The sequence below is a fragment of the Ovis aries genome, chromosome 10 (assembly GCF_016772045.2).
Source record: "Ovis aries strain OAR_USU_Benz2616 breed Rambouillet chromosome 10, ARS-UI_Ramb_v3.0, whole genome shotgun sequence".
Lineage (NCBI taxonomy): Eukaryota > Metazoa > Chordata > Mammalia > Artiodactyla > Bovidae > Ovis > Ovis aries.
In genome coordinates, this window is record NC_056063.1 from 49,469,914 (window position 1) to 49,497,666 (window position 27,753).

General features: G+C 41.6%; 1 protein-coding gene across 9 annotated transcripts in view; it reads right to left on the reverse strand.

Moving 5' to 3' along the window:
* KLF12 (KLF transcription factor 12) overlaps positions 1–27,753 on the reverse strand; it is a 521,468-nt gene that overhangs the window by 365,593 nt on the left and 128,122 nt on the right. For 4 of the 9 annotated variants that reach the window (XM_042254945.1, XM_060394530.1, XM_060394526.1 and 1 more), the window contains one exon: positions 17,042–17,114. The exons of the other annotated variants lie outside the window; for them this stretch is intronic. The gene's annotated coding sequence lies outside the window, so the exon portion shown is untranslated. The remainder of the gene's footprint in view (positions 1–17,041; positions 17,115–27,753) is intronic. 9 annotated transcript variants of the gene reach the window in all.

Consider the following 27,753-nt stretch of genomic DNA (forward strand, 5'->3'; position numbering starts at 1 on the left):
CCGATCATGTATCAAGTTGAAATCCTAATATCATCATAGGAGCTCTAGTGAAAATAAAGCATAGCAGGAAACTGAGGGAACCCACAGCAAGGTGAAACGAAGCAAAGTCTTGAAGCTAAAGAGCTATACGAGGAATGAGGACATTTGAACCTGACTCTGAGAACATACACATGTATGTACAGACACATATGATTTACACATGCATACATATGACTGAGCATCCTAGCTGACATACCTATACCAGCTAGGCCATGTCACCCAACAAGGAGCTCTGACATAGTAGAGAAGCCTCTACAGTGGAGAGAAGGACCATTTCAAAAGAATAACCAAACCAATCCTGAGAGCAGAATTTCTAGTGTCTTAGATCTTATGTTTTATGTTCATGAAGTTTATGTTTATTGGGAGTAAACAACAAAGTGCTCACAAGTATTTCCCCAAAATGTATGGAAAATCTATTTTTATACTTTAATTCAACTACACTATCAAAAAACCATCAGATTTTACAAGGGTAATTCTTGAATTCTCTAATTTCATTTCCAAAAGGATGTCAAAATACTACTTCATTTATCATATATTTTGATGATGGCAAATGACTTCAGTATTCTTGCCATGAGAACCCCATGAACATTTCTTATGTCTTATAAATGGATTTATTTTATGAATTCTAAACCAACAATATTAAAAACATAAAGAAGCTAATTACATGGCGGAAAATGACTGTAAAAGGCCTTTTTCGTGTGCTATGTTCCACAACTGAAGATATGTCTGACATCACTGACACTTAGGGACAAAATATTTCAAAATATTTACTATTCAAATATGAAGCAATGAACATATGCCAATAGCATGCATGTGTGCCCGCGCGTGCACACACACACACACACACACACACAGTCAAGCACTAGTGAAAAATCTGATTAGAGAGAAATTCCTGACACAAGCATAAGTTATATGAGTAAGTTCTTTTCTAAAAATATTCCAGAAAATTATTTTAAGTGATTTTGAAAAGTAACAGTATAGCCAAGAATAACAAAGGCATTTTGAAAAATAATCTCAAAATGAAAATTGGCCACCTGCAGATTTGAAAGCCTATTTGAATACAAACATAAAATTATTTCGATATAAACATCAGAATTAGTCTGATATATACATATATAATACATGGATTAATCATTTATCATTGCCAAGAAATGTTCACAAGTAAAATAACTTTATCAAATAACTATCGGGAGTAAACGACAAAGTGCTCACAGGTATTTCCCCAAAATGTATGGAAAATCTATTTTTATACCTTAATTCAACTACACTATCAAAAAACCATCAGATTTTACAAGGACAGTTCTTAAATTCTCTAACTTTATTCCCAAAAGGATGTCAAAATACTACTTCATTTACCATATATTCTGATGATGGCAAACCACTTCAGTATTCTTGCCATGGGAACCCCATGAACAGTATGAAAAGGCAAAAAGACATAACACTGAAAGATGAGTCCCCCAGGTGGATAGGTGTCCAAGATGCTAATGGGGAAGAGCTGAGAAACAGCTACAGAAAGAATGAATAGGCTGAGCAAAACCAGAAAGGACACTCAGTTGTGGATGTGTCTGGTGTGAAAATAAAGTCCAACGCTGAAAAGAGCAATATTGCATAGGAACCTGGAATGTTAGGTTCATGAGTCAAGGTTAATTGGATGTAGTTAAACATGAGATGGCAAGAGTGAACATCAACATATTAGGAATCAATGAACTAAAATGGACGGGAATGGGCAAATTTAATTCGGATGACCATTATATCTACTACCACAGGTAAGATTCCTTAGAAGGAATGGAGTACCCCTCACAGTCAACAAGAGTCTGAAAGACAGCACATGGTTGCAATTTCAAAAATGACAGAATGAACTCAGTTTGTTTCCAAGGCAAACCATTCAGTATCACAGTAATCCAAGTCTATGCCCCACCACTAATACTGAAGAAACTTAAGTTGAAAGCTTTTATGAAGACCTTCAAGACCTCCTAGATCTAATACCAAAAAAGATGTCCTTTTCATCATAGGGGAATGGAATGCAAAAGTAGAAGTCAAGAGATGCCTGGAATAACAGGCAAGTTTGGTCTCTGAGTATATAATGAAGCAAGGCAAAGACTATCAGAATTTAGACAAGAGAACACACTGGTCATAGCACACACCCTCTTCCAACAACACAAGACAATTCTACACATGGACATCAACAGATGGTCAATACCAAAATCATAGAAATTTTATTCTTTGCAGTGAAGATGGGAGAACTTCTATACTCAGCAAAAACAAGACCCGGAGCTGACTGTGATTCAAACCATTAGCTCCTTATTGCAAAATTCAGGCTCAAATTGAAGAAAGTAGGGAAACCACTAAGCTATTCAGGTATGACATCAATCAAATTCCTTATGATTATACAGTGGAGGTGACAAGCAGATTCAAGTGACTAGATCTGGTAGACAGAGTGCCTGAACAACTATGGACGTAGGTTCATAACATTGCACAGAAAGTGATGACCAAAACGATCCCCCAGAGGGGGGGAAAAATTGCAAAAAGGCAAAGTGGTTGTTTGAGGAGGCCTGACAAATAGCTGAGAAAAGAAGAGAAGCAAAAGGCAAAGGAGAAAGGGAAAGATATAATCAACTTAATGCAGAATTCCTGAGAATAGCAAGGAGAGAGAAATATTTAAGTGAATAATACAAAAGAACAGAGGAACACAACAGAATAGGAAAGACCAGAGAGATCTTCAAGAAAACTGGAGATCCCAAGGGAACATTTCATGCACAGACAAGCACAATAATGGACAAAAACGGCAAGGATCTAACAGAAGCAAAAGTGATTAAGAAGATGTGGCATGAATATACAGAAGAACTATATAAAATGTGAAAAATTCTGAAAGAGATGGGAATACCAGACCACCTGACCTGCCTCTTGAGAAACCTGTATGCAGGTCAGGAAGCAACAGTTAGAACTGGACATGGAACAACAGACTGGTTCCAAATAGGAAAAGGAGTACATCAAGGATGTATATTGTCACCCTGCTTATTTAACTTATATGCAGAGTATATCATGAGAAACGCTGGGCTGGAGGAAGCACAAGCTGGAATCAAGATTGTTAGAAGAAATATCAATAACCTCAGATATGCAGATGACACCACCCTTATGGCAGAAAGTGAAGAAGAACTAAACAGCCTCTTGATGAAAGTGAAAGAGGAGAGTGAAAAAGTTGGCTTAAAGGTCAACACTCAGAAAACTGAATGTTGGAATCCGGTCAAGATCATGGAATCCGGTCCCATCACTTCATGGCAAATAGATGGGGAAACAGTGGCTGATTTTATTTTTCTGAGCTCCAAAATCACTGCAGATGGTGATTGCAGCCATGAAATTATAAGATGCTTACTCCTTGGAAGGAAGGTTAGGACCAACCTAGACAGCATATTAAAAAGGAGAGACATTACTTTGTCAACAAAGGTCCGTCTAGTCAAAGCTATGGTTATCCCAGTGGTCAAGTATGGATGTGAGAGTTGGACTATGAAGTAAGCTGAGTGCCAAAGAATTGATGTTTTTGAACTGTAGTTTTGGAGAAGACTCTTGAGAGTCCCTTGGACTGCAAGGAGATCCAACCAGTCCATCCTAAAGGAAATCAGTCCTGGGTGTTCATTGGAAGGACTGATGCTGAAGCTGAAACTCCAATACTCTGGCCACCTGATGCAAAGAACTGACTCATTTGAAAAGACCCTGATGCCAGGAAAGATTGAGGGCAGGAGGAGAAGGGGATGACAGAGGATGAGATGTTTGGATGGCATCACCGACTCAATGGACATGGGTATGGGTGGACTCCGGGAGTTCGTGATGGACAGGGAGGCCTGGCGTGCTGCGATTCATGGAGTCGCAAAGAGTCAGACAAGATTGAGCGACTGACCTGAACTGAATACAAAAAAGACCTTCATGACCCAGATAACTATGATGGTGTGATCACTCACCTAGAGCCAGAGATCCTGGAGTGTTAAGTCAAGTGGGCCTTAAGAAGCATTACTATGAACAAAGCTAGTGAAGGTGATGGAATTCAAGCTGAGCCATTTCAAATCCTAAAAGATAATGCTGTCAAAGTGCTGCATTCAATATGCCACTAAGTGTGGAAAACTCAGCAGTGGCCACAGTACTGAGAAAGGTCAGTTTTCATTCCAATCCTAAAGAAAGGCAATGCCAAAAAATGTTCAAGTTACCATACAATTGCACTAATTTCACATATTAGCAAGATTATATTCAAAATCCTTCAAGCTAGGCTTCAGCATCATGTGATCTGAGAATTTCCAGATATAAAAACTGAATTTAGAAAAGGCAAGGGAACCAGAGGTCAAACTGCCAACACCAGCAGGATCATATAAAAAATCAAGGAAATTTTTTTTAAATCTACTTTTGCTTCATTGACCATGCTTCAAAAGTTTTTGACTCTGCTGATCACAACAAACTGTGGAAAATTCTTACAGAGATGGGAATACCAGAACACCTTACCTGCCCGAGAAACCCATATACAGTTCAAGAAGCAACAGTTAGAACTGGACATGGAATAACAGACTGGTTCAAAACTGTAAAGGAGTACGTCAAAGCTATATATCAGCACCTGCTTATTTAACTTATACGCAGAATACATCATATGAAATGCTGGTCTGGAGGACTCACTGCTGGAATAAAGACTGCCTGGAGAAATACCAAAACTCAGATATGCAGAAGATAACAATTTAATGGGAGAAAGAAAAACTGAAGTAAAGAGTCTCTTGATGAAGGTGAAACAGGAGAGCCAAAAACCTGGCTTAAAACTCAACATTCAAAAAATTAAGATCACAGCATCAAGTCCTATCACTTCATGGCATACAGATGGGGAAAAAGTGGAAACGGTCAGAGTTCATTTTCTTGGACTCCAACATCACTGAGGATGCTGACTGCAGCCACAAAATTAAAAAGACGCTTGCTTCTGGGAAGAAAAGCTATGACAAACCTAGACAGTGCATTACAAAGCAGAGACATCACTTTGCCAACAAAGGTCCCTATAATCAAAGATATGGTTTTTCCAGTAGTCATGTAAGGATGTGAGTGCTGGACCATAAAGAAGGTTGGGTGTTGAAGAATTGATGCTTTCGAACTGTCGTGCTGGAGAAGACTCTTGAGAGTCCCTTGGACAGCGAGGAGATCAAGCCAGTCAATCCTAAAGGAAATCAGTTCTGAATATTCACTGGAAGGACTGGTGCTGAAGCTTCAATACTTTGGCCACTTGACGCAAAGAGCTGACTCCTTGGAAAAGACCCCGATGCTGGGAAAGACTGAGGGCAAGAAGAGAAGGGGGTGACAGAGGATGTGATGGTTGGATGGCATTACTGACTCAGTGGATATGAGCCTGAGCAAACTGAGGCAGACAGTGAAGGACAGGGAAGCCTGGTGTGCTGTAGTCCCTAGGGTGGCTAAGAGTTGGAGATGACTGAGCAACTGAATGTGACCATCATATATTTTAAGATTAACAATGGCTGGAGGTGGCACACTGTGATTTGGGTAACTACTGAGACTGCAAAAAAGGAATGGTAAAACCAGGTGTTGTGGTTTTACACATACTTCATCTCTGCAGAAAGCCATGGTGTGAAGGATGAAAATAACTGCATTGTAATTCATGAGAACCAAACAGATGACAACTCAACCAAATAGATAACAACTCACTATTAATCCAGAGCAGGACTATGAAGTAGGCACATGACTCTACTAGTCAACTTGAATTTGAAAAGAACATTCAGTGAATATAACTGTCACACAAGAGCAAGCCATATACCACTAATATTATGAAGGTCTCTCTATTATTAATATTTGAAGATCTTTCTGCAAAATATAGGAAGTCTATTTCTCTATTACTATTTGGAGACTTTGTCCAAAACTTCCTTCACTGTGAAGGCTGCTGTGATCACTTACACTGTGATAACTTACATAATGAATATTTATTTAATTTTCACTCACAAGCTTCAAACTTCAATATGCTTCAACCCTCAGGTTCAAATGCTTGATGGCATACACTCCCACCCCAGCTAGCCTTTTAAAGGTTTTTATTTCATTGAGCGGCTTTAACCTTCCCTCACCACATCCGGGTTCTAATTTTCTACTCTTTTCTACCATATGCATGCATCTTCTCTCTCTCCTTAAAAATATTCAGATAATCTCCCTCTCAGTTCTAACATTCAGGCAGTTCTGCTACAACTTCACGTAACTAGAAAACAGTTTCTATCCTTCCTCGGACATGGACATAACGATCGCAACTCATTCACTCTACTGTGATCCACCTCCCCCTATCTTGAAATGGTCTCTCTGATAACTGATGTTTATTTAGCAACTCCACTTGGAAATACAATCTCCCTCCCCCATTTCAATGAGGACTCAGATTCTTCTCTCCAATTTCTGCGCTACCATTGGATGTCTTTTGAACAGTCTACCTCCCTACAGAGGGATATCTTCCAAAAATTCCCCTTAATTTTACAACAGCCTTTGCTCTCTTAGGAAGTTTCCCTACCAGAGAGATTTGACTATTACCTCCCAAATGAACTTCTCTAAACCTAAACTTTTGCTAAAATCTTTCTCTACCTTTTTTTCCCACACAGATATTACAGAATGAGGTCCAGTGTATATATATACACAAGTCGTTCCAAAGTTAGCCATTACCCATAAAGTGAAAGCCACTCAGTTGTGTCCAACCCTTTGTGACCCCATCTACTATAGCCCGCCAGGCTCCTCTGTCCATGGAATTCTCCAGCAAGAATACTGGAATGGGTTGCCACTCCCTTCTCCAGGGGATCTTTCCAACCCAAGGATCAAACACAGGTCTCCTGCACTGCAGGCAGATTCTTTACCACCACTAGGGAAGTCCAATGGACCAATCAATTATGAATAGGAGACTACACAAGGCATTCATAATCACAGGAGGGAAAGCAACTCGAAAAATATCCGTGCTCCAACTCTCTTGAATAATCCTTGCATTTTGTTTGGAGTGTCTACCTTCTTAGCAATATGCTGAATTCTTGTAGCTTACCAATGAACATTATTTGATTGATGAAATTAGTGTTAAATAAGGGAGAGTATTATACTACCATTACCTATGATACTGGGTTCCAGCGGTAAATTAGCTAACCAATCTGGACCACAACTCCCGCATCAGTGAAATTAAGGCACTGATACATCTTTCAGTTTCTCTTCCCTTATAAGGTTGTGGAATCTAAGAAACTTCTATGTAAAAAATGCACACACAAAAAAAGAATCATACTAAGTCACTGAAAATAATTTATGGGCTGCAATTTATTAGGTTCATACTGTAAAAATATAGTATTTATAACACAGAAATTATTTGAAGAGTTCTATCTCTGAAATTCTTTCAGAGTGGAATAAACAGCTGTTGTTGAAACAATGCACAAGTCTGCACAGCATGTGCTATGAACGGGGATAAATAAATATTAGTTAACGGAGTTTGAGTTCTATCTCTGAATTGGTGAACGCAGCTAAACTTATTGAAACTTCTCCTTTCCAGTGGCTACTAACCTGCTTTGGGCAAAATACATTTTGCATTGTGCTCAATCCCTCAGTCATGTCTGACCCAGGGATCGAACCCACATCTCTTGGGTCTGTTGTGTTGGTAGGTGGATTCTTTACCACTAGCGCCACCTGGGAGGTTCTGGGCAGAATACAATGGATGACTAATGACCAGTGGTACCTGAGGACACCACATCTCTTCACTGCATGGCACTTTGAAGAGAAATTCTCAACTGATAAACAGGGGACAATGAAGTGAAATACTTTCACTATTCCAAAGCTGAGCCCATGGGACACACCAGTAGCTGAACGATTCCTCTGGAGGCGGCCTTGGACAATTCTGAAGGTGAGCAGGGACAATTCCTTGTCTAAGCACAGTTCCATGAAGCGCTGTTATAATAACATGTTCATCTGTGACTGGGAGTAATTTATTCCCCTTAGGGTTTTATCATGGCCACTTGGAATGCTCAAAAACATATCTGTCACTTTGTTTTGTGTAAATTACACAGATATATTATTCCCAATAGTATCTCAGCACCAAAAATATAACCCATATACCATGTACACACCAGGCAATGTGGCAGGTACTTTACACCATTACCTGAGGCAGTCCCCACCATGAAGGAGCAATGTGAACCTCCACGTTACAAGCAAAGCAAGGTTCATGGCTACTGAACTGCACAACAGGGATCTGAACACATGTCTGTCTGATCCCAAACTCTTCTCCTCCCACGACAGTGCTTCTCACTACAAGCTCCTAAAGTGTGAGCACGATGGAAGCACTATTCCAGGACAAATTTATCCAGTGACAGAGGGGGCCAGCTGTCAGGAGTGCTACCATGCACTGAAATGGACAAACCACTGCAGCATTCACTTTGTGGATCCAGGTGGTCACTGAAGACACTCAATTACAACCAGGGGCCACTGATGGGCCGAATCTTGTTATTGCTGGAGTTGGGCAGCATTTCTCCATGGATGCTCTGTGGATGCAATGGGGTTTATATTAACAGGTTTGTTTGTTTGCTTGGGCTGTACCACTTGGCATGAGGGATCTCAGTTTCCTGACCAGGGATTGAACTTGCACCACCCTGCATTGGAAGTATGGCATCTTAACTACCAGCCAGGGAATTCTTCAAGTGGGGTCCATACTAAACAAAGGATATCAGAGTTCCTTTTGCCAATGCATTTTTTTTCATGTAGCCTTTCTCAGAGATATTATGCAAGAACTCGCCCACACACCCCGCCAGATATCCCAGTAGCCTCAGAAGTTAAAAGCTAACCCTCCCATTTTTATAAGACCATGAACAATACCTGCAGAGTTTTTCAGAAGCAATCATGCCTCCTCCCATTACTCTGCATATTCATACCATTCATGCATGGGCTTCTCGAGGCAAGAATACTGGAGTGGTTTGCCAGTCCCTTCTCCAGTGGATCATGTTTCGTCAGAACTCTCCACCATGACCCATCTATTTTGGGTGGCCCTGCATGGCCTGGTTCACAGCATCAGTGGGTTGGATCCATATGATCATTTTGGTTAGTTTTCTGTGATGAAGAAAGAAAGTGAAAGTCTCTCAGTCATGTCCAACTCTTTGTGACCCGAAGGACTAGACAGTCCATGGAATTATCCAGGCCAGAATACTGCAGCAGGTATCCTTTCCCTTTTTCAGGAATCTTCCCAACTCAGGGATCAAACCTAAGTCTCCCGCATTGCCAGTAATTCTTTATCAGCTCAGCCACAAGGGAAGCCCAAGAATACTGGAATAGTTAGCCTATTCCTTTCTCCAGCAGATCATCCTGATTCAGGAATCGAACCAGGCCAGGGTCTCCTGCATTGCAGGCGGATTCTTTACCAACTGAGCTATCAGGGAAGCCCTGTGATGGTGGAGTACTTTATCCCCCTCCTGATGCTAGGAAGTGGATGTCACCTCCTGATGACATTTAACATCCTAGAGACTTGAATTCAAAACTCAGCTTTTCTATTTCCAAGCTATAATGTCATGGCCCAGTAACAATTTTTAGAAAACAGGTCTGAATTCCAGAGAAATTAATTAGCTAAAAAATGCTAAAATAATGCCTACCTGGTAGTATGTTTGTTATGTCCAGATATGGAATATGCAGAAGGCACTTGATAAAAGTGGCAGTTATTAAGTTATCTTTTTTCTTAATGATAAGTACTACTTTGGTTGTAAAAACACAGAGCTAAGCAATACTATTAGGCCACAGAATCTGCTGGAGTCAGAAAGAGATCAAAAGAAAAGCCACATGCACTTCTCTGGGTATCATGTATTATTAAATTATACTAATTTAAGGAAAGAAAAATAGTTACTAAAGACAGCCAGATTTCTAGAAAGCATATATTAATATATCATACTCCTCTTTTATAGGCAATGAGGCAACAGGAGATGGGTCTACAATTTTTCACAGTAGTATGATCCAAATAAACTAAAACCCACAACAGTAAAGATCATGCTGCAAATCCATCATCCAGAACTCCTGTTTATGGAGATTATCTGGCTATATTTTCTGAAACTTAATATGTTAATATTATATCTATTCCACAGTCAGTCAACTTTTTATTTTCAATACCTTCTATACCCTCTCTTTCATTGCATCTTTATTGCCATCCATCTTATTCCTGTAATTATTTAGAAATCCACAGCTTGATCTCTTTCCTATGAACTGTATTCATTCATGGAATCAGTAAGTACTTCTCTCCCTTCCTCCTTTTTCCAACTAATTCCCTGGTGTAGTTAAAAATAACCTGATGTTATGTTTTGGCAGATCATGCTGATGTCTGGCAGACACCAACACAATTGTGTAGAGCAATTACTCTTCAATTAAAAAACAAATAAATTTTTTAAAAATATTTAAAAAAAAATAATCTGATACAAAGAGCCAATGCATTGGAAAAGAACTTGATGCTGGCAAAGACTGAGGGCAAGAGGAGAAGGGGGCAACAGATGATGAGATGGTAGGATGGCATCACCAACTCAATGGACAAGAGTTCGAGCTAGTGAAGGACAGGGAAGCCTGGCGTGCTGCAGTCCATGGGGTCGCAAAGCTCTGGACATGACTTAGCAACTGAGTAACAACAACAACGTGCACAAGGGCTTCCCTGGTGGCTCAGTGGTACAGAATCCACCTGCCAATGCAGGAGATGCGGGTTCAATCACTGGTCTGGGAAAATCCCCTGGAGGAGGAAATGATGCCGTACTCTTCCCAGGGAAATCGCATGGACAGAGGAGCCTGGCAGGCTACAGTCCATAAGTCACAAAGAGTGGGACACAACTTAGCAACTGAACAACAACTAGGTTTCAGAACGCACAGATTTCAGAATTTTTTAATTACCATGTAAGTGTCACTCACCTAGAGCCAGACATCCTGGAATGTGAAGTCAAGTGGGCCTTAGAAAGCATCACTACGAACAAAGCTGGTGGATGTGATGGAATTCCAGTTGAGCTATTTCAAATCCTAAAAGATGATGCTGTGAAAGGGCTGCACTCAAGATACCAGCAAGTTTGGAAAACTCAGCAGTGGCCACAGGACTGGAAAAGGTCAGTTTTCATTCCAATGCCAAAGAATGCTCAAACTACGGCACAACTGCACTCATCTCACACACTAGTAAAGTAATGCTCAAAATTCTCCAAGCCAGGCTTCAGCAGTACGTGAACCGTGAACTTCCAGATGTTCAAGCTGGTTTTACAAAAGGCAGAGGAACCAGAGATCAAATTGCCAGCATCTGCTGGATCATGGAAAAAGCAAGAGAATTCCAGAAAAACATGTATTTCTGCTTTATTGACTAGGCCAAAGCCTTTGACTATGTGGATCATAATAAACTGTGGAAAATTCTGAAAGAGATGGGAATACAGACCACCTGACCTGCCTCTTGAGAAATCTGTATGCAGGTCAGGAAGCAACAGTTAGAACTGGACATGGAACAACAGACTGGTTCCAAATAGGAAAAGGAGTACATCAAGGCTGTATATTGTCACCCTGCTTATTTAACTTATATGCAGAGTGCATCATAAGAAACGCTGGGCTGGAAGAAGCACAAGCTGGAACCAAGATTGCTGGGAGAAATATCAATAACCTCAGATATACAGATGACAACACCCTTATGGCAGAAAGTGAAGAGGAACTAAAAGCCTCTTGATGAAAGTGAAAAAGTTGGCTTAAGTTCAACATTCAGAAAACTAAGATCATGGCATCTGGTCCCATCACTTCATGGCAAATAGATGGGGAAACAGTGGAAACAGTGTCAGATTTTATTTTGGGGGGCTCCAAAATCACTGCAGATGGTGACTGCAGCTATGAAACTAAAAGACGCTTACTCTTTGGAAGGAAAGTTATGACCAACCTAGACAGTATATTAAAAAGCAGAGACATTACTTTGCCCACAAAGGTCCAACCAGTCAAGGCTACGGTTTTTCCAGTGGTGATGTATGGATATGAGAGATGGACTGTGAAGAAAGTTGAGTGCTGAAGAATTGATGCTTTTGAACTGTGGTGTTGGAGAAGACTCTTGAGAGTCCCTTGGACTGCAAAGAGATCCAACCAGTCCTGACTGTTCACTGGAAGGATTGATGCTGAGGCTGAAACTCCAGTGCTTTGGCCACCTCATGCGAAGAGCTGACTCACTGGAAAAGACCCTCATGCTGAGAGGGATTGGGGGCAGGAGGAGAAGGGGAGGACAGAGGATGAGATGGCAGGATGGCATCACTGACTCAATGGACATGAGTTTGGGTGAACTCAGGGAGTTGGTGACGGACAGGGAGGCCTGGCATGCTGCGATTCATGGGGTTGCAAAGAGTCGGACATGACTGAGCAACTGAACTGAACTGAAGTATACACCAGAAAAGCATAAACTCTCTACCCACACTGTTAATGAAGCTAAAAGTCAAGGGACTTCCAGTGGTTACTCCAGAAACCACCAGCCATATCTGAACATCTGAAATGTATCTTGTCCAAATCAAGTTGCTCTGCAAGTGTGAAATTCACAGCAGACTTTGAAGTCCTTTTACCAAAAAAGCATAATTTAAAATATTTCATTTATCATTTTATATTGATTATGTGTTGAAATGGCAAGACTTTATTATAAAAATATATTATTAAAATTAAATTTGCCTATTTCTTTTTATGTTCTAACATAAAAAGGAACCCTAAAATTACTGAAGCAGCTAGAATTATATTTCTATCAAAAAGCACCAGTCAAGGTCCTACAACTTCAAAGCCTTGTTCAATACAATGGGAATTTTCCTGGCCTCGAGTTGTATTTTATAGAGACCTTAATGACTTGCTAACATTAAATTCCCTAAAGATATGTTTTCTTGTTTAATCTAGCATTTAATGTATCTGGATATGAATGTATCACAACAGGTCCTGTTAATTGAGCATAATTTTCAGACCCTTGTAGAGTATAATTGTGCAGAATGTATTTGATGCTTGCTGCTACCAGATTTTTATTTTACCAGATTATAAATCTTAACATCTCTGAAAACTCTGCAAAGTGATCTCAAAAGTCTTGTGTGTATCTTTTGTAAAGCACGCACAGCCATGGCTGAACTCAAGTGTCAAGGGTTTTCCCTAATCCTCACAGCCTATTAAAACTAAAAGATTCCCAGAGGGCAAGAAATATAACCCAACATCCAGTTTATGTCCTGAAGCATAGCTGTATTTAAATCAATAAATAAAACCTAACGTATTCTGTACCACACTTCCACTCTACCGCTGACGGAAAATGCACTGGACGATATATACATCATTAAACTGAACACAGCCAAATGTATTATGTTACAGCATCACTTGTAACTCAAGCCAAATAATCCTCCAAAATTTCTAAATGTCAAACTTACTGACAATAACATTTTCATCCATTCTGTGTCTCACTGTTGTTTTTTTATGTTTCTCCTTAGGTATTCTTCTGAGTTAACAGATTTGATTAAGGGTTTCTCATTTTCATAATGTATAAAACTGGGAAAAGAATTCACTGTATATTTACACTGTATATTTATTTAAGGAATTTTTTTTCCAGCTCTTTCACTGACAAGCAGCAATACCTTAAAGAAAAAACACATATTATAACTCATATCAGCCCTCATTTTTTTTTCATGGAGTTACATGCAAACTCATGTTTTTAATCATATGATTTCTACCAAATATCCCTGCTGGCTCAGTTTCTGTCAGATGCTATGAGTGTGATACCACGCAACATCAGCAAGGCTAGACTGGGTTTCCTTGTCCTTTGAGTTCAGTCACGTCCAACTCTTTGCAACGCCATGGACTGTAGTCCGCCCAGCTCCTCTGTCCAACGGGTTCTCCAGGTAAGAATACGGGAGTGGGTAGCCATGCCCTTCTCCAGGGGATCTTTCTGACCCAGGGATTGAATCCAGGTCTCCTGCATTGCAGGCAGATTCTTTACCACCTGAGCCACCAGTTTACTGGTGATAAAGCCTTTGACTTCAGAGAGAGGATCCACTTGGTAAAGAACCCATGGATTTATTACTTCTAATTCTGCGGCAGGTCTGTAGGAGCTAACCATTCTCCACAGGGTGGTATAAACACAGAGAGTCTCTCAAGTGAAAAAAATGCCCCAACTCATAACCATGGGGCATCCTGGGGGTGGGGGTGCCAGGCCACACATGATGCTATCAAAAGACTGACTCAGGGCTTCCCACCCCTTTCACAGCATCCTCAACTGTCTAAGGACATCAGTATCTCGACACACCTGGAACGAACTCCCAGGACGCCAAATGGGGAGCTCTGGGCTAATGTACTGAGGGAGCTATAAACCTTTGACTCCCAGGAGCCAGGAGGCTGGAACAGTGGAGCCACCCAAACAAAGGCTGAAAGAGGAGTCAGGAAGGATGTCCCCTCTGGACAGGGCCGCTGCTACTCAGCTTGTGACAATGGTTCCCCTGTAATTATATGAAATGAAAGGAAGACTCTATGCCCACTTATGCTGCTGCTGCTGCTGCTGCTAAGTCACTTCAGTTGTGTCCGACTCTGTGCGACCCCATAGACGGCAGCCCACCAGGCTCCCCTATCCCTGGGATTCTCCAGGCAAGAACACTGGAGTGGGTTGCCATTGCCTTCTCCAATGCATGAAAGTGAACTCGCTCAGTCATGTCTGACTCTGAGCGACCCCATGGACTGCAGCCTACCAGGCTCCTCCCTCCGTGGGAATTTCCAGGCAAGAGTACTGGAGTGGGGTGCCATTGCCTTCTCCGATGCCCGCTTATGAGTTCTCCTGTAAAAACAGTACTGCCATACAGAAAAACAAACACACACCACCTACTCATCAGTCAGCTCATGGTATGTTCTGTACTCTTCTGACCTTCAGATTCAAAATATGTAGGAAGCCAAGGAAATTACAAACTACAGAGGTCCTAGATTTCTCTGGGCCTTTGCAACAGTGTTCCAGGAAGAACATAAATTCCCATAATAAAACGCAGTATTTTTAAAAGAAGCATCAATTTCACTTTGAGTTTCTGTTTTGTTTTTGGAGAAACTGTATTAAAACCAACTGAGTATATGATAGAGAAGGCAATTACACCCAACTCCAGTACTCTTGCCTGGAAAATCCCACAGATGGAGGAGCCTGGAAGGCTGCAGTCCATGAGGTCGCTGAGGTCGGACACGACTGAGTGACTTCACTTTTACTTTTCACTTTCATGCATTGTATATTATGTACACAGTTCAAAAATCATATGATTTAACATAAAACAAGAGTCAAAATAAATCCACTGCTTGTAGCAGGCTACATTCAACAACATACCTGGAATGACTGTCCTTTTCTAAGAAAAAGTCTGAAAAGTAAGTGATTGGGTAACGCTCAGAGAGGACAAGAACCCCTTAAATGGGCTCTGAGCACAGTAAGATTTTCAAGAATTCTTTCATAGTCTGGAGTTTGGGGGAAGCTCTGGGCTTCCTAGGTGGCTAATTCAAATATAATTCACACTGCCCAAACGTTCAAGAAGGCTCCTGGAACACCGCATTTCAGCAGTTCAGGTTTGTCAGCCCAGTGGAGAGAGGGCACCCACCCCACACTACAAATCTGCTCATTTTACATTAATCAACAGTTTTTTAGTGTAATGAATAAAACATTAAAATTGCTATTTAGAATATTAAAACAATGTAGTTCGTACAAACGGTAAAGTTATGCTGGGCCATAGTTTAGGGTACTAAGGCTGTTATTTACAGAATAAAATTCATTATCACTACGCAAATATTGAACAAGAATGGTCTGTATTCAAAGATAAAGTTGCCACAGGGGACTGTTGATATAGGAAATATGGCTGGAGCGATAGAGGATGCATATTAAAATTCATATACTGAAAAGGAAAAATGTACTTAACAGGGATATTTAATATTCCAAGAGCATCAACTAGAATTGTTAAGGTCGTATTTGCTGACATCTCAATTATAACCCTCCATTTTCAGTGCCTTCAGTTCAATTCAAAAATTGTCTGCAGACCCCAATCTACTGTATTTTATGAGGCCTCGTTGACAAATGATTCTTTGGTAGTGTTCAACATGTTGAAACTATCAGGAAAAAGACCAAAGGCCAATTTGAGTATTTTCCCTCACAGGCCCAGCAAATTTTGAAATGAATAGTAGGGATTTAAGACAAAGTTTTGTAAAATGAAGCAAACAAGTTAAGAGTTGACCATGGTTAGCTTAATAATAAATGGTAGAGTTGGGAATCAAACTCAAGGATTTCCACTCCAGAGTCTCTGTTAGCTAGTATAATTTGCCTGTTCATCTTCATAAGTAGATAGAAGTATTTTTATATCCAATAACTTATATATTAGTATATATATAATATAAATATGGTGTTATATACATATATTATATACCTATTACATTACTGTATCATTTTGTTAGGTAGTTAGAATAGGAAAAAGGAGTCCAGAATGGTGGTGGCTAAAAGACAAAGAAGGGTAAAGCCCATGAAAATAGAAAAAAGTAAGGTCCAAGGACCAGAGTAAGGACCTCAGGTGAAGGAAACAGCCTTCTGGCTAGCCCAATTTACACAGGGCAGGCTCAGAGGGAGAAGAAAAAAACATACAAACAGAGGGGCCAAAATTGAGCTTGGGGCTTTTCTTCTCTTCGTGTCTTTTGGGTTGGCCCAACCTCATATGCCTCAAGGATGTACTTTCCTTTCTCCTTGCAAATATAACTGAGCTGTGACATGCAGCTGTAACACTGGTCTGTCCAATGCTTCAAATTTTTGCTGCAGTGAGACAGAATCGAGGAAATTACAAACTTCCCAGACATATATGATGCTGTGACTTGGATTTAACCTGGCTGGTACACCCTCGGCTTGGCCCCTGCAAGGCGAAGGAAAAGCACAGCAGAAGCCCAACTCAGTGAAAGCTCCTGCCGTGGAAGCTGAACATGAAGAACACCCAGCGCAGCGAAAATGACAAGAAGCCCAGCGTGCTGGAAACTGGAACAGCAAAAACAAACTCACCAGAAAGCGCATGCAGCTCAGTCTCAGATTCCGTAAGACCTCTGGTTGGGGTAGGAAATCTTCACTCCTATGGCTGGAAGGATATACAGCTAACATGATCTTAATTCCTTTACAATCTCTCATTCCTTGTTTCCTCAAAACCCCCGTGAACAGGCGAGCGGCACTGGGTGCCCCAGGGTGTCCCGAAGGCTCAGCTATCGGCTGTGCCTTAGTAGCTGTTGCCCAAGTAGGTAGGGGTTCTTCTGACCTTAATCTTCTTTGTGCCAAGGATCAGGTCAATGGAAACCGTGAGAGCAGGTCAGGTATTTAGCAGATTTTTCTGGCAGGTAATGAAGGGGATTCCTCAGCACATTCTTCCCACTGCTCCCATCCTTCTGCTCCTCTCTCTATGCCACTGTTTACAAAGTATTAGGCAGGTCATCTTTCCATTTCTAAAAGTTGTGCTTGAAACCGTTTACTTAAGACTGGGGCTCAAACCCATGTGGCAGGGACTCTGCGATGCTCAGTCACTCAGTCATATCCAACTGGGACTTGAGCTGGCCAAAACCCACGATGCCTGGCTTCAGGACCTAATGAAGCTCAGGCTCTTGATGTCTCATTGAAAAAATTGAGAGAGAGACACAGCAATAGGTAAGAGGTAGATTCGTTCGGATTTAGAAAGAAGGACAGTGTGGGCCATTGCAGAGGGCAAGGGCTATGGCCCTGGAATGTGGTGTGGTTAGTTAGCTGGGTATTTTCATATGTTAATGAGTGGGAGGATCATTCCAACAATTGGGCAACTACCCCCTCTTCAGCCTTTTGACAGTGCCTTGGAACTGTCCTAGGACCTCTGGGTATGTCATTTAGCTTGCAGAGTGAGGATCAAGGTTTAGCTGAATCTGACTAGTTTAGTTGTCATCTTGGACCCATTTGACTTTAATCGGTTTATGTTATGCCCTTGGGCTATGTGATCCTTTCAAAAGTTGTGCCCTGCCCCCTTCTCTCCTATTTTCCTGAACCCTGTCTGGACCCATAGTGTTGCCTCTACAATCTTATGGAGGGGCAACCAGATAATAGCTGGCCCTTGGGAGAGAAATACTGTATAATATCCAATCTCTCTAGATATTCAGACCCAGGGATTGAACTTGGGTCTCCGGCATTGTAGGCAGACGCTTTACCATCTGGGCCACCAGGGAAGTCTATTCAGGCCCTCATGTTCCACGTTTCCTGGAACGTGTGCAACAACAGCATTTCTCAGTGAATCCGCTGGGGTGGGTGACAGGCACACAATGCCCACTAGAAGTCCACCTGTGGGTAGCATTCCTTCAAGGGCAATTGGGCTTCCGGGGATGATGTTTGCCACTTTGGGAGTTAGCCCTGCAGGCTGTTTGGGCCCAAACCCTTGCCACTCTTCTCCTAAAGTTACAAACATAGCCCGGGATCAAATCTCCACTCCACTTTTATGGAACATCTGGTCTGCTGCCTCTTAGCAGTTTGTTCTTAAGCCACTTACTAACTCCTACAACCAGGACCCTGCCTCCCTGTAGGCAAAATAACTCACCCCGCTTATTAAAATACTCTTAATGCACCTAACAGGACCAGACCACAGATAACCCACTCTTTTGTCACTATTTCTGTTATTATTCAAAGTGGGTCTATGACAACGAACTGTTTACCACTGGAAACACAATAAGCTGTTCTTATAGAGGATTAGGGGAAGAAATCAGTGACTTACATTCCCTCAGAAGAATAAGAAGATAAGGCTTATGGCTATTTCACCAGGTTCCCAGTTCAGGGCACAGGCTTGGACTGCTTTACATCATGGTATCCATTCCCATCCATGGTAGACAAATGAGCAATGAGTTTAGACTACAACCTCTTAACTGTACCCGACACTGGTCATGCTGGAGACCTTAGGCTACCCAACTCCAGCCTGGGGGGTCCCAGGAGGTCGACCTGCCTTGACCCGCCTAGGGATCTCGTCCCTGAGATATTATCACACCTCAACCTGCTCAGGGATCCACCAGTCTGGGGGGTCCTAGGAGGTTGACTTGCCTCAAACTGCCTAGGGATCTGGTCCTCACCTGCTTGGGGATCCACCAGTCCAGGGCTCCCAGAAGGTCGATAAGCCTCGATCTGCCCAGGAACCCAATTTTCAGAAGGCCAACATGCCTCAACCTGCCCGGGGAACTGATCTCCAGGAGGCTGTCACGCCTCAGCCTGCCTGAGGATCTGCACCCTGACCGAGGGGTCCCCGGCTCTCAGGTTGCAACAGTATTGGGTAGGATAAACTTCAGAAAGACTCACCCTTAAGGAAGTCCACCCTTAGGAAAGTCCACCCATAAAAATAAAAGGAAGTCTATTAGTTGTGGTGCTGTGTCCAGTCTCACCAATAACTCAGGAGCCCAATAACTCCATGCCTTTCTGGAAAGGCTAAAAGAGGCCCTCCAAAAGCTTGCCAATGTGGACTTAGACTCTTACGAGGAACAGGTGATTTTTAAAGGACAAATTCTTGTCCCGATATGCATCAGACATCAGGATAAAGTTACAACAGATACAACAGCAGGACCCTGCTGCCTCTTTAGCTGAGATGGTCCAGATAGCCAACAATACCTTTTATAACAGAGAACAGGAGAGGGAGGCCAAGGCCCAGGAAAGGGAGAAAAGGAAAGAGATGAGGCACGCCCAGATGCTGGCCAACCTTCAGAGAAGCCCTATGACAAACCACGAGTCCTTGAAGGACAAGGCACAAGGCAAATGCCTAATCTGTAGACAGGCAGGACAATGGGCCAAAAAGTGTCCAAACCATGAAAGTCTCCTAAAATGGCTTGCTACAAATGCCATCAGTTGGGACATTGGGAAGCACTCTGTCCCCGGGACCAAAGAGCCTCAAGGTCAAGCACCAAGCCTTACTTCATGATGCTTCAATAGGACTCAAGTAACTGCTCCAGCCAGCCCACCTGTCACACATAACCATCATGGGGCTGGATCCCAGGCTACAGCTGGATGAGGCAAGTAGGTCTGAGAATTTCTTGGTTGACACAAGGGCTGCCTGCTGTGTCCTGGTCTCCTACTCCAGAGCCTTCTCCCCCTAAACCTGTACCATTTGGGGTCCTACAGGAAAGTTCTCCCATCAGGAAGCTTCCATAAGCCTTTTAAATTTCTCTATGAGAGGGCAGACAGAAGTAAAACCACAATCACAGAAAACTACCCGATCTGATCACAATGAACACACCTTTGTATAACTCAATGAAACTATGAGCCATGCCATGTAGGGCCTCCCAAGACAAACAGGTCATGGTGGAGACTTCTGATGAAATGTGGTCCAATGAGGAAGGGAATGGCAAACCCCTTCAGTATTCTTTGCCTTGAGAACCCCATGAACAGTATGAAAAGGCAAAAAGATAGCACACTGAAAAATGAACTCCCCAGGTTGGTAGGTGCCCAATATGCTCCTAGAGATCACTGGAGAAATAACTCCAGAAAGAATAAAGAGATGGAGCCAAAGTGAAAACAACATCCAGTTGTGGATGTGACAGGTGATAGAAACAAAGTCCAATGCTGTAAAGAGCAACATTGTATAGGAACCTGGAATGTTAGATCCATGAATCAAGGCAAATTGGAAGTGGTCAAACAGGAGATGGCAAGAGTGAACGTCAACATTTTAGGAATCAGCAAACTAAACTGGGCTGCAATGGCTGAATTTAACTCAGATGAAAATTATATTTACTACTGTGGGCAGGAATCCCTTAGAAGAAATGGAGTAGCCATCATAGTCAACAAAAGAGTCCAAAATGCAGAACTTGGATGCAATATCAAAAATGACAGAATGATCTCCATTCGTTTCCAAGGCAAACAATTCAATATCACAGTAATCCAAGTCTACACCCCAACCAGTAATACAGAAGAACCTGAAGTTGAATGGTTCTGTGAAGACCTACAAGACTTTCTAGAACTAACACCCCAAAAGATCTTCTTTTCATTATAGGGGACTGGAATGCAAAAGTAGGAAGTCAAGATATCTGGAGTAACAGGCAAATTTGGCCTTGGAATAGAGCATGAAGCAGGGCAAAGGCTAATCGAGTTTTGAGAAGAGAACGCACTGGTCATAGCAAACACCCTCTTCCAACAACACAAGAGAGTCCTCTACACATGGACATCACTAGATGGTCAACATCAAAACCAGACTGATTATATTCTTTGCAGCCAAAGATGGAGAAGCTCTATACAGTCAGCAAAAACAAGACTGGGAGCTGACTGTGGCTCAGATCATGAACTCCTTATTGCCAAATTCAGACTTAAATTGAAAAAAGTAGGGAAAACCACTACACCATTCAGCTATGACCTAAATCAAATTCCTTAAAATTATACAGTGGAAGTGACAAATAGATTCACGGGATTAGATCTAACAGACAGAGAGTGCCTGAAGAAATATGGACGGAGGTTTCTGACATTGTACCAGAGGCAGGGATCAAGACCAACCCCAAGAAAAAGAAATGCAAAAACGCAAAATGGTTATCTGAGGTGGCCTTACAAACAGGTGTGAAAAGAAGGGAAGCAAAAGGCAAAGGAGAAAAGGAAAGATATACCCATTTGAGTGCAGAGTTCCAAAGAATAGCAAGGAGAGATAAAGGGAATAATATTTCATGCACAGATGAGCACAACAAAGAACAGAAATGGTAGGGAACTAACAGAAGCAGAAGATATTAAGAAGAAGTGGCAAGAATACACAGAAGAACTGTACAAAAAAGATCCTCATGACCCAGATAATCATAATGCTGTGATCACTCACCTGGAGCCAGACATCCTGGAATGTGAAGTCAAGTGGGCCTTAGAAAGCATCACTACAAACAAAGTTAGTGGAGGTGATAGAATTCCAGTTGAGTTATTTCAAATCCTAAAAGATGATGCTGTGAAAGTGCTGCACTCAATATGCCAGCCAATTTGGAAAACTCAGCAGTGGCCGCAGGACTGGAAAAGGTCAGTTTTCATTCCAATCCCAAAGAAAGGCAATGCCAAGGAATGCTCAAACTACCACACAATTGTACTCATCTCACATGCTAGTAAAATAATGCTCGAAATTCTCCAAGCCAGGCTTCAACAGTACGTGAACTGTCAACTTCCAGATGTTCAAGTTGGATTCAGAAAAGGCAGAGGAACCAGAGATCAAATTGTCAACATCCGTTGGATCATCAAAAAAGCAAGACAGTTCCAGAAAAAACATCTATTTCTGCTTTATGGACTATGCCCAAGTATTTGACTGTGTGGGTCACAACAAACTGTGGAAAATTCTGAAAGAGATGGGAATACCAGACCATCTGACCTGTCTCTAGAAATATCTGTATGCAGGTCAGGAAGCAACAGTTAGAACTGGACATGGAACAACAGACTGATTCCAAATCAGGAAAGAAGTACGTCAAGGCTGTATATTGTCACCCTGCTTATTTAACTTACATGCAGAGTACATCATGAGAAATGCTGGGCTGGATCAAGCACAAGCTGGAATCAAGATTACCAGGAGAAATATCAACCAATATACTTCAGATATGCAGATGACACCACCCTTATGGCAGAAAGTAAAGAAGAACTAAAAAGCCTCTTGATGAAAGTGACAGAGGATAGTGAAAAAGTTGGCTTAAAATTCAACATTCCAAAAACTAAGATCATGGCATCTGATCTCATCACTTCATGGCAAATAGATCGGAAAACAATGAAAACAGTGACAGACTTCATTTTCTTGGGCTCCAAAATCACTGCAGATGGTAACTGCAACCATAAAATTAAAAGATGCTTGCTCCTTGGAAGAAAATCTAGACAGTATATTAAAAATCAGAGACATTACTTTGCCAACAAAGGTCCGTCTAGTCAAGGCTATGGTTTTTCCTGTGGTCATGTATGGACATGAGAGTTGGACTATAAAGAAAGCTGAGTGCAGAAGAATTGATGCTTTTGAACTGTGGTGTTGGAGAAGACTCTTGAGAGTCCCTTGGGCTGCAAGGAGATCCAACCAATCCATCCTAAAGGATATCAGTCCTGGGTATGACGTTGAAGCTGGAACTCCAATACTTTGGCCACCTGATGCAAAGAGCTGACTCATTTGAAAAGACCCTGATGCTGGGAAAGATTGAGGACAGGAGGAAAAGGCGACGACAGAGGATGAGATGGTTGGATGACATCACCAACTCAATGGACATGGGTTTGGGTGGACTCTGGGAGTTAGTGATGGACAGGGAGGCCTGGCGTGCTGCGGTTCATGGAGTCACAAAGAGTTGGACATGACTGAGCAACTGAACTGAACTATATGCTCCAAGGACTTACGTTCTAATTAAAGTCTGGAAAGATGGGTCCTCAAAGGCTCAACTCCAGCCCAGATGGATGGGCCCATACCCTGTAATACTTTCTACCCCCACAGCAATCAAGGTTCCAGGACACAACTCCTGCACTCACTACTCACAAGCCAAGCCGTGGAAGAAAACAAAAGAGGACACTCAATACATCTGTCAACAAGCTACAACATGCAGTGCCAGGTCAACAAGGACATATAAAGCTACACCTGACCATGGAAGATATCACTCACCCTAGATAGAAACCGTTCATGACTCTGACATTTGAGACTATCAAGAAGGGGAGACTCAAAGGCCCTCACTGTCTCAGTTCAGCAGGAAGTAGCCAGAGAGACCGCGATGCCCCTATTCCCAAAGAAGGGCCTCCCATATCTTGAGGTGGGAGTGTTATGTAGTTAGAATAGGAAAAAGGAGTGGTGGTTAAAAGACAGAGAAGAGTAAAGTTCTTCAAAATAGAACCAAGGAAGGTCTCAGGACCAGATTGAGGACCTCAGGTGAAGCAAACAGCCTCCTGGCTAGCCCAGTTTACATTGGGCAGGCTCAGGGGGAGGAGGAAAAAAAAAAAACCAACTAAAAAGAGGAGCCAAAATTTAGCCTGGGGCTTCTCTTCTCTTCAAGTCTTTTGGGTCGGCCCACCCTAACACCTTGAGGATGTATTCTCCCTTGCTTGCAAATAATACTGAGCTATAACACAGAGCTATAACACTGGTCCATCCAACACTTCAAGTTTTAGCTGCAGTAAGACAGAATCAAGGAAATTACAAACTTCCCTGACAATTTTAAAACAATGCTAGAAAATGTTTATTGTTATCTATCCAGTTACCACATACACGCCCGTATCTAACTTATTGCTACCTCAACGCAATTACAATCCGTACATGTAATTCTCTGTGCAATTTCTGAAGTCCCCAACAAATCTATCTTCTAGAAAGCATAGAGGCTTCCTAGCCTTACTGAAGTGATTTAACCTCTGGAGCACACGATTTTCTCAAATATAAAACAGTAGTAACAGCCATGCCTATGTCACAGAATTGATTCAGTGCAACAGTGCAAGCATAGAGCTTAAGCACAGTGCTGAGCACAAGAAGCACTCGGGAAATATTATATATTATCACTGCTACGGTGAATCATTTTATCCACCCTTGTGTCCTTGCAATTTACACAGGGTTTAGCCCATGAGAGGTGTTCAGAAAATAGTAACTAAAAGAAACTAGTGAATAGTGTTCAACACACCCCTGTAAACACAAAAACACACCCCTCCTTTTCTTAAGCACTCCCATCTCTCCTGATTTTGTTTCTTCCACCTGAAACTGGTCCCCATCCTAAATTTTCATGCGGCTAATTGCACTTTTCCATCTAAGTTTTGGTTCCTTTTCTTAAAAACTCTGAGCCTATTATGCATCCTGCTTGCACATTGTCACTGGGCTTTCTCCCTGTTGCTATTTAGCAAAGCACTCAACCCTCAGTATTCTTGATGTTTTTGACTTGCCTTAACACCCCATTACATTGCAGAGGCAGACACTACCTTTTTACCATTCAAAGGTATAGAATAAAAGGAATGTTCAGTAATTCTTTGTTAAATGAACACACACATATTTCCACCTGAATAACTTTTCCGTGATTCTCATCCTTCCTACCAAACGTCATCCTGGATTTAGGATATGGTTCAATTTTAGACATGAACAAGAAGGAAAAAAGACAGATCATCCAGGTTTTTTAATTGACCAAAAAAACCTGGACAAGTTTCTCCCCAAAGATGGCCAAATGAACTTAACATATGAAAGGTATGCAACTCCCATTAATCACTAGGAAAATGCCAATTAAAGCCACCACTAAGACATCAATACATATCAAAATGGCAAAAAGAGAGTGAGAAAGTGCAGAAAATAGTGAAATATGGGGCACCTGTATCTTTTATACACTGCTGATGAATGTCTAAATTGGTAGAGTCAGTAAGGAAAACTGGCAATATCTACAAAAATGAAAGTACATTCCTGAAGACTCAGCAATTCCACTTCTATCTAATATGCTATGAAGAAATATGTACCTAAACATGCCAAAAGGCATTCACAAGAATATTCACAGCAATGTATTCCTTACAGCTGCAAAGTAGAAACAACCAAGATGCTCATCAACAGTAAAATGGACAAGTAAATCTGTGAAAGTTTCTGGATAAATTCCTACAATAGAATATTATGTAGCAATGAAAAAAGAGTAAGAATGAATCTTAAAATATAATGTTGAGACAAATACTATAGATGTCACTTATATATGGAATCTTAAAAAATACAACTAGTGATGATAATCAAGAAGCAGACTCACAGATACAGAGAAGAAACTAGTGGTTACCAATGGGGAATGAAGAAAGGGGAGGAGCAATAGAGGAGCAGGGGGTAAGACGTACAAACTATCAGGAATAAAATAAGCTATAAGGATATACTGTACAAGTGGGGAATACAGCCAATATTTTATAGTAACTAAAGTTTAAACAACTATAAATAAAGGTAAGGATTCCCAGATGCCTCAGAATCCACCTGCCAATGCAGGGACACAGGTTTGATCACTGGGTTGGGAAGATCCCCCAGAGCAGGAAATGGCAACCCACTCCAGTATTCTTGCCAGGAAAAATCCCCTAGAGAGAGGAGCTTGGCAGGCTACAGGTGGTGAGGTCACAAGTAAACAGACACACCTGAGCACATGCACACATGTACCTTTAATACGTGATGAAGGGAAGTGAGTGAAAGTCGCTCAGTCGTGTCTGACTCTTTGTGACCCCATGGACTATACAGTCCATGGAATTCTCCAGGTCAGAATACTGGAGTGGGTAGCCTTTCCCTTCTCCAGGGCATCTTTTCTAGCCAAGGATCAAACCCATGTGTCCCACATTGCACGCTGATTCTTTACCAGTTGAGCCACAAGGGAAGCCCAAGAATCTTGGAGTGGGTAACCTATCCCTTCTCCAGGGGATCTGTCTGACCCCGGGTCTCCTGCATTGCAGGCAGATTCTTTACCAACTAAGCTATGAGGGAAGCCCTGTAATATGTAATACAGTAATTATACATCAATTAAAAAAATTTTAAACATAATGTTACATGAAATAATACAGACACAAAAGAGCATGTGTCCTTGTGTAGCATCAGGAACAGACAGTTGTCTACAGTGATGGAGGTGAAACAGGAGCTGACCAGTGTGTGTGTGGCTGCTGGTCATTTTTGAAGAATGGATCTGAGTGATCGTGGAGTGTGTATGTTCACTTTGTGGAGTTCATCCACTTGTACACTTGGTGCATGTGCACTTTTCTGCAGGTGACCTGTACTTTGGTGAAAACGTGAGCTAAAAATAAATGAATACATAAATGCATTCAATTCTCACACACAAAAAAAAGTCAACACAGATGATTCACACAAGTCCAGGAAGTCTGAAATCCTCTAAATCTGACCAGTCACTTGATTCTATTTGAGATCACATCTTCGTCTTATTTCTCTCTTCTCTTTATTGGGAAATTCTATTTTAATCTATTTGCTAAATATAAACTACATATACACAGGTTTAACACTGCCATAAAAAGGGACAGAATAGCCGAAATGGGGTCATGATCTTTTTATTACACATGGAAGAAAAAGAAGGAAAGCGGTTTTCCTGAGATAAGCTGGCAACTGTCAAAAGAGATAGAAATGATAAACACACTCCATGTATTTATGTTTATGTAGTCAGACAAAGCTCTCAAATGGTCTGAGTTGAAAATAACTGGCACAGGGCAGTGAAAAGACACAGAGAAGCAGAAGTCCAGGCATATCAACCACTGTCTACCTGCAGGGGTGAAGCCAGAGAGGATAAGAAAGAATCACAACAGACAGGACCAGAGCTGAGGCCAAGGGGCACTGCTGACTCCGGACTCCGTACAGACGGGGAGGGTGCAGGGGGGGTCAGATTATTCAGAGGTGCCTGCCAGCTTCATGCTAACTTCAAGAATACCAGCTACAAAAGAAGGTGAGAAATCAGGGTTGGAACAACCAAAGCCTTGTGGAAACCTTTGAAAGTCCTTATAATTATTGCTTTTACTACATTTTTTTCTTTTTAAGCTAAAGAAGCAACATCCCCAAGAAGGAAACAACTTCAGTGCAATTTTAAATAAGTAATTAGGTTTCTGCAAAATGACTTCTTCATTTTCAAACCTTTGCTCACTAAAAATTTTCCAGGATCTCTCCACCTCTCTTCAAGTATCGCACTTTCTTATGTATAAAACATGGCTAATCATCTCTTGCAGACACAACTTAAGATGCAGAAATGCCCTAAGAGGGCAGCCACTATTGAACAGGTATACAAAATGGATCCACACATACTTCAACAAGGCAAATTCACCTCTGGGAATGGGTCACTGTTGAAAAC